Here is an 8,795-nt window from a genome sequence, read left to right as displayed (position 1 = left end):
GACAGTCCTCAGAAGAGAATTTGCACATAATTTCAACATCTGAGTAGTTATATCTTTTGGGTTTTTATCAATTTGGCATAAATATGGAGCTCTTTGGCCACTGATGAGTTTATTCTTACATTTATCATTTATTTTTAAAAGGGAGTTTTATAAGCTGAATGCTATCCAATGAAGCTTTCTCTTAGTATCTTAATTTATCTTGTTTTTAGATACAAAAACTAACACTGGGTGGAATTTTTGACACTGAGAAAGAAAGCAGTAAAACACATTGAGAAAAGGCTTGCAAGGGATAGGGAAGGGTTTGTGTGATATTCAATGAATTAGATTATTCTGTAATTTTGGAATTTGATTATTAAAGAAAAACACTGGCTCTGGATTGGTATAATTCAGTAGTAGGTAGAGCAGTGGCCCAGCATGTGGAAGCCCTGGAATCAATCCCCAATGCCTCAACAAAAAGAAAAATACTTTGTAGTACAGGATGATTATATTAGCTTTGTATTGCTAGTTAGGCTTAACTGGTTAATATCACACCTATTTGGTGTCTCACAGTTCTACAGGTCAGAAGTCCAGACAGGCTTGGCTAGACTAGGTTCTTTGCTTAAGGTCTCACAAAGCTGAAATCCAGCTAAGAGCTACATTGAATCTTGGGTTGGAGTCTGGAAGAGATTTTACTTCCAATTTCATTGAGTTTGTAGGCAGAATTCAGATCCTTGAGTTGTAGACCTGAAGTTCCCATTTCCTTGCTGGCTGGCAGGCACCAACCACTCAGCTCCTTGAAGCCACCTACATTTCTCCAAACAACCTCTATTTCAGTCTGGCAGTATTATGTTAAATCTCCTTTTTGGCTACAAGCCAGGTAAATCGTTTTTAAAGACTGTATGTGATTAGGCTGACCGTGATCCTCAATTTATTATAATCAATTATATCTGCAAATCACTTTTGCCTTGTTACAGTCACAAATGTGATGTCTCACAGCGTGAGGGATTAGGGTGGGACATTTTAGGCAACCAGTTTAGGATTCTGCCCATTACAATAATCTGAACGCAAGCCACTTGGCTCTGGTCTGTTAGATTGACCATCTGGATCTCTGATAGGCCTGTGTCTTTATTATGTTGAACGTCAGATTATGCACTTGGAAAAATGAACAAAGTGCTCACAGCAAAATTCCAAACATGGACTTTTGGGTCAGACGGTGTACTGGGGAGTCTAGACTATGTTTGTGGAGACTATGGTATTCCAACAAGATAAATTCCCTGAAGGTCAACAGTGAAAAAGATTTTCTATCAAGTTCATGTGTTATCATTTTTTATATATATATTTTATTTATTTATATGTGGTGCTGAGGATTGAACCCAGGGCCTCGAATGTGCTAGGTGAACACTCTACCACTGAGCCACAACCCCAGCACCCGCCCCCTTTGTTTTTTTGGTATTGAACTCAGGATGGCTTAACTACTGAGCCACATCCCCAGCCCTTTTTGTATTAGAGACAGGGTCTTACTGAGTTGTTTAGGGCCTGGCTAAATTGCTGAGGCTGGCTTTGAACTTGCAATCCTACCCCCTCACCCTCCTGAGCCCCTGGGATCACAGGATGTGCCACCCCTGGTCAGATTACCAGTGTTGATGATGGATGCAAGAATGAAAATAAAGATCTAGCTGGTTGTGGCGGTGCATGCCTGTAATCCCAGCAGTTTGGGAGGCTGAGGCAGGAGGACCAGGAGTTCAGAGCCAGCCTTGGCAATTTAGTGATGCCCCAAGCAACTTAGTGAGACCCTGTTTCTAAATAAAACTCAAAAAAGGTCTGGAGATGTTGCTCAGTGGTTAAGCACCCTTGGGTTCAATCCCTGGTGCCAAAAAATTTCTCATGCTGCTCAGGAGAATTCAGATCCTTGGGAGGGACTCTAAATGACCTTTCTGGAATTATAGGTCTTTTTTTTTTTTTTCCTAAAATACCCCTTAGGTAATCCAATTACATTGGTAGGATGCCTGAGTCATCCCATGTAATAGACTATTATGACAAATGTGCAATTATGGCAGTGTGGAGCACAGTAATATGAATGAATAGGTTTAGTTTCCCAAGAATGGCATTTAAAGCCTCAAACATGAAGAAAGAAAATGGCACATTGCTCTCCAAGGTTGATCTGCTTGCTGAAACAAAATGTCTTGTGTAATTACTGCCTTACAATGAGTTGATTCGCTTTTGTTGCTCAAAAGATAGGATTTAGATACACTCACAAGAATCAAAATGTGCGAAAGTTCAGGAATAAATTTGGCTTTTCCTTGGCAAAGCAGAAGATAGCCATATGAAGAAACAAATGCATTGCAAATTTTTAAAAATATCTGAATGGCTAGCATATTTCCGATATTATTTCCACTATTTTTACGTCATTGAACAAGATGTCAAAATAACCTGCTCTGAAAGAGCTTACACTTGGCTAAGGGAGAGAATAGTAAAGATTTAAGTTATATAGTGTGATAAGATGCAATAAAGGTTCATGCAAAAAATAGATAGCTCTGAGCCAGGCATGGTGGTGCATGTATATAATCCCAGCAATCAGGGAGGCTGAGACAGGAGGATTGGAAGTTCAAGTCCAGTCTGGGCAATTTAATTTTGTGAGACCTTTTCTCTAAAAGGGCTAGAAATGTAACTTAATGGTGAAGTCCTTGCCCAGGAAGTGTGAAACCCTGGATTCAACTCCCAACACCTAAAGAAAAGAAATAGATTTGGAAGTCAGGGATACAGGTGAGGGGTGGGTTGCAAATGATTGTTTTCAGCTGACTGGAGAACATAATGCCCTTGTCTTTGAAAAGACAATTTAAAGATCGAAATATGCCAAATAAGTGTAGTAATTAAAAAGGGAATTTTTCTAATAAGTCATTCTTTTATATGTTGTGCTGCAAAGGTATCAGTTCTCAAATGGAGTGATAAGGTACTAATGTTACTGTAGTAGTATAATGCCTTACATTATATGTTATATATGCCTTACAAGTTCAGAAATAACTTGTAAACAGTAGATGAATCAACAGTGTAGTCCCATTTTAAATTTAAAAAAATGAATTTTCTATCCAGAGTTAGGTGATCTAATCAAACATGGTAGAGATTACTAAGGTGACTTGTTATTTCTATGTGTAGTCTTGTAGAATACCCTTGATTAATTTGATTGATCCTTAAAAAATTCCTTTTATTGAGCTTAGACATGGAAAAATAAGGAAAATGCAGTGATCACTTAAGCATTTCCAGAGCAAACCTTATTTTATCCCACAGAATTATGTTGAGGAAGAAGTCCTCAATGTAATAAAAGGTTTAAGCAAAGATAGCTATCAGCTTCTTAATGAAGTGGCCAGCTGAGGGCACCCCTGTAAAAGGGGAGAGTACTTGGCCTAGGTGAATTTGCAATTCCTGGTGCACTAAAGAGGTATAAACTAATCCACTGGTACTTGAAAATAATTGCTATAGGTTGAATGATTTTTCCCACTTCAGTGTAAAATCAGCACTGTTAAAATGCTGGTTTATCTCTTTCTTCCAGTTTGTCTAGAGCTGGCACTGTGGTTCTCAGCACAGTTCTTGGAATAGATAAAACACTGTAAATTTCCTACTTTTTCTATATTTCCTCCCCCTTACCAATAGAATCCTGATTTTGTTTAGAGTAGTACTGTGCCCAGCTTCCCTTGCAGCCCCAGATAGTGATGAGACCATTCTGACCAATGCAGAATACTGCTGGGGTATTCTAAGAAACTTTTAGAGTGCTAAAGTCATTGTTCTCTCCTCCTTGCCTCCACCTTCTTTATAGAAACAAAGTATCCATAAAACAATGGGAAAGCAATTCACAAAATAGCAGTAGTTAATCAGTACCTATTAATAATTACCTTGAATGTGGCTGGATTATATTATCCAGTAAAAAGAGTGAATAAATAGATTAAAAACCAAGACCAACTATAATCTGCCTACAAGAGACTTGCTTCATTTTTAAGGACACACACAGACTGAAAGTGAAAGAGTAGAAAAGGTATTCCAAGCAAATGGAAATCAAAGGAAAGCAGTGGTAGCAATACTTACATCAGACAAAATAGACTTCACGTTAAAAACTGGTAAAAAGAGACAAAGGAGGACATGTAATGATAAAGGGGTAAATTGATAAAGAAGATTTAACAATTATACATGCATTCAATAATGAAATGCTTAACTATATAAAGCAAATATTAAAGGATCTGAAGGAAGAAGGAGATTGAAATACAATAATAGGAAGGGATTGCACCACTTTATTGAACAAATCATTCAGACAGAAAATCAATAAGGAAATATTGGGCTTAATGCTCTAGGACAAATGAACTTAACACATATCCAGAACACCCCATCCAACAGCACCAGGGCATGCCCTTGTCTGCAGCACACATGGGGCTTTCTTCAGAATGCATCATATATCTGACCACAAAACATGTCTCAGCAAATTTAAGAAGATCAATAACCTATTAAGTATCTTTTTGAACCAGAACAGTATGAAACTAGAAATCAATAATAGGAGGAATTTCAGAAAATCCACAAATGGCAGTTAAGCAATGTGTTTCTGAACAACCAATGGGTCAATGAAGAAATTAAAAGGGAAGTAAGAAAATATCTTGAGACATTCAAAAGGGGAAAAAAACAATATACCAAAACTTGTAGGATGCAGCAAAAGCTTTTTTTTTTTCCTTTTTCTTTTGGGTGATGGAGATCAAATCCAGGGTCTTATTCATGCCAAGTAGGAGTCCTTCTACTGAGTTACACCCCTATCCGCTAGCAAAAGCAGTTGGTGTGTGTGTGTGTGTGTGTGTGTGTGTACACTAGGGATTGAAACTACAGGTACTCTACCACTGAGCTATCTATATCCCCGACTTTTTTTATTTCAAGACAGGGTCTCACTAAGTTGCAGAGGTTGGCTTTGAACTTGTGATCCTCTTGCCTCAGCCTCCCAAGTTGCTGGGATTGTAGGCATGAGCCACTTTGTCAGGCTAAAGCTAGTTTTTGAGAAGATTAAAAATTAACAGATCTTTAGCTAGACTTCCCGAGGGGGAAAAAAGACTCAAAATTCACAAATGAAAATAAGAACATTATAACTAATGCCACAGAAATAAAAAGTATTGTAAAAGACTACCCTGAACAATTATATGAAAAAAAAAATGGGTGTCCTAGAAGAAATGGATAAATTCTTAGGTTTATACACATAACCTACCAAGACTGAATCATGAAGAAATAGAAAATCTATTAATAGAATTAACAGTCTAATAATAGAAAATTGAGGATACTGACCCAGTAATAAATTCTCCCATGAGAGAAAAACTCCAGACTTGGTTGAATCTAATAACAACTGTCCACAAACTTTTCAAAAAAAATTGAAGTAGAAAACTACAGACTTTTTTTTTTTTTAATGAGACCATCCACTGGTACCAAAGTCAGACAAACTCATTACAAAAAAAAGAACACTACAGGTTGGGCATAGGCCAGCTAGTGTGAGCTGGGAGCTGAGAGGACCCTGCTGTGGTACAGGTGGTGCGGGGCAGCCAGAGCATCTGCAACCAGGAACTGCACCTGCACCATTTTCTATAGCTGTTAAAGGAATAGCAGCACTTCAGTAGCTGGGGAGCTGAGGGAAGCCTGATGAGAAATACTTGTCCACTGTTGGAGAAAATGCAAATGAATCCAGCCATTATGGAAACTGTATGAGCATTCCTCAAAAAAACAAAACAAAACAAAAAATAAAACTATTTGATTGAGTAATTCTACTCCTGGCCTTGCCCATATTCACTGCAGCACTATCCCCACTAATAGATTATGGAATCAACCTAAGTGTCCATCAGTGAATGAATGGCAAAAGAAAATATGATATGTATACACAATGGAATACTATTCACCAGGGACAGCAGGGGTGCAATCAGAGGACATTGTGCTAAGTCAAATAAGCCAAACACAGAAACGAAAGTATCGCATGCTTTTTATGTATATGTAGAATCCGGAACAACTGGACTCCTAGAAGCAGAGAGTAGAATAGTGGCTACCTGAAGCTGGGGGTTGGCAGGAAATAGGGAAAGGATAACCAAAGGGTCTGAAATCTCAGTTTTACAAGAGAATTAAGTTTGATTTGGGTGTTTAAAAAAAAACAAATCTAATCACAGCATGATGAATATAGCAAATAATTGAGTACTGCATGTTTTAATATCACGAAAAGAATAGATCTCAAATGTTATCACAAAACACATTAAATGTTTGAGGGAATGGATGAGTTAATTGGTTGGATTTAATAATTCCACACTGTATTCAGAAGTCACAACACTTTGTACAGCATATGTATGCAACTAGAGTTTTCAATATATAATGAAAATGTGCTATCTGCTAATATGTTTACAGAATAAATTTTACATTATTCCATTAAATAGAAAGCGGGATACAATATTGAAATATGCTAAAACATGTATGAATCTTGAAAACATCATGCTAAATGAAAGATGCTAATTACTAGTTACAAAAGACCCTATATGTGATTCTGCATGAAGTGTCCAGAATAGGTAAATCTAGACAGAAGGGAAAATTAGTGGCTGCTTAGGGATGATGAAGCAGGAAGTAGAGCAGATAGGGAGGTGATAGCTAGAGGGTACGGGTTTCTTTTTGAGATAATAAATATATTCTAAAACTGACCTGGTGACATTTGTACACACTTGTGAACATTCTAAAAAACCACTGAATTGTACACTTAAATGGGTGAATTGTATGGTATGTAAATTATCTCAAAATGTTATTAAAAAAAGAAGTGCCAATTAAATGGAACATATGGTTTTGGACTGGTTCTTTTTGTAATAAAGGACATTATTGGGACAACTGGGGAAATTTGAATGGTGTCAGCAGAGCATCAGTGTTAATTTCCTGATTTGATGGTTGTATTTCACAAATGTAGGGGAATAACCTTTTTTTCTTTTTTTATTGATTTTTTAAAAAATAAATGACAGCAGAATGCATTACAATTCTTATTACACATATAGAGCACAATGTTTCATATCTCTGGTTGTATATAAAGTGTGTTCACATCAATTCGTGTCTTCATACATGTACTTTGGATAATGATGTCCATCACATTCTACCATCATTGCTAATCCCTTCCCCTCCCACCTCTCTGCCCTATCTAGAATTCATCTAATCCTCCCATGCTCCCCCTCCCTACCCCACTATGAGTCAGCTTCCTTATATCAGAGAAAACATTCATCATTTGTTTTTTGGGGGGATCGGCTAACTTTACTTAGCATTATCTTCTCTAATGCCATCCATTTACTTGCAAATGCCATGATTTTATTCTCTTTTATTGCTGAGTAATATTCCATTGTGTATATATGCCACATTTTTTAATCCATTTATCTACTGAAGGGCATCTAGGTTGGCTACACAGTTTAGCTATTGTGAATTTTGCTGCTATAAACATTGATGTGGCTGTGTCCCTGTAACATGCTGTTTTTAAGTCCTTTGGGTATAGACTGAGGAGAGGGGATAGCTGGATCAAATGGTGGTTCCATTCATAGTTTTCCAAGGAATCTCCATACTGCTTTCCAGACTGGCTGCACCAATTTGAAGTCCCTTCAGCAATGTATGACTGTGCCTTTTTCCCCACATCCTCGTCAACACTTATTGTTGTTTGTCTTTATAATGCTGCCCTTCTGACTGGAGTGAGATGATATCCTAGAGTAGTTTTGATTTTCATTTCTCTAATTTCTAGAGATGATGAGCATTTTTTCATATACTTGTTGATTGATTGTAGGAGAATAACCTTTTTCACTAGTACATCATTATTTGTACTAGTGAGCACTAATATTTATGACAGAGAATCACCATAGATAACTGACTCTCTAACATCTGGGGAAAAAAAGGTTTATTGCAGCTTTTCTGTACATTTAAGATTGTTTTAAAATAAAAATATGTTTTGTGAAATACCTGATTTAATTTTAAAGTATGAGAGTGGAGATGGAATGTTGGGCTCTCAGTAGCCACAAAGAATAAGGAGGCTGAGTATCTGATAGCCCAGCATCTTAAGGGAGTAGGGACAGCACCATTCTTTAGCCAATTGTGTTAGGCCTGACTTTTTTACCCCTATGTTTTATTTATTTATTTTTATGTGGTGCTGAGGATCGAACCCAGGGCCTCAAATGTGCTAGGCAAGCGCTCTACCTCTGAGCCACAACCCCAGCCCATAAGTTTTTTTTTTTTTTTAAGAAAAATGTAAAAAAAAAAAATCAAGAAGAAAATAAAAGGCTACCACATTACTTTGGAATAAATGCTATTAATAGTTAAGACTAATTTCTTACAAAAGCATATTTCTATAATGAACATTATTTTAAGAAAAAACCATGTAGAAGTTAAAAAAAAAAGTTATATCATACAAACACTAAATAGCAACCAAAACAAACTGTGGTACCTGCATTAGTAGCAGACTTCAGAATAAGGTCTACAACCAGAGAAAGAATGGAATATTTCATAATTATAATGAGGAAGTTCACTGGGAGAACATAATAGTGACAAATGCTTATGTACCTTAGTAATCCTTCGAGTGGAGGTAGTACAGAGGCCTGGCTAATTTTTTATGAGGTTTCTAACTGATGTCAATTTACACGAAATTTCTACCCTAAAGTAATAACACTGATTTTGAGAAAGAAAAGGTCACTTATATTTAATACAATAAATGAGTAAAAATTGAAGAAATAATGTATTTGAAAAGGAATATTTCTTTATTGATGGTTTACCAGTATCATTAATCAGTAGCCAGAAGACAGAATCAGATC

The sequence above is a fragment of the Spermophilus citellus genome (genome assembly GCF_964194105.1).
Source record: "Spermophilus citellus genome assembly, chromosome: 7".
In the NCBI taxonomy this organism is placed as follows: domain Eukaryota; kingdom Metazoa; phylum Chordata; class Mammalia; order Rodentia; family Sciuridae; genus Spermophilus; species Spermophilus citellus.
This window is presented reverse-complemented; position numbering follows the sequence as displayed.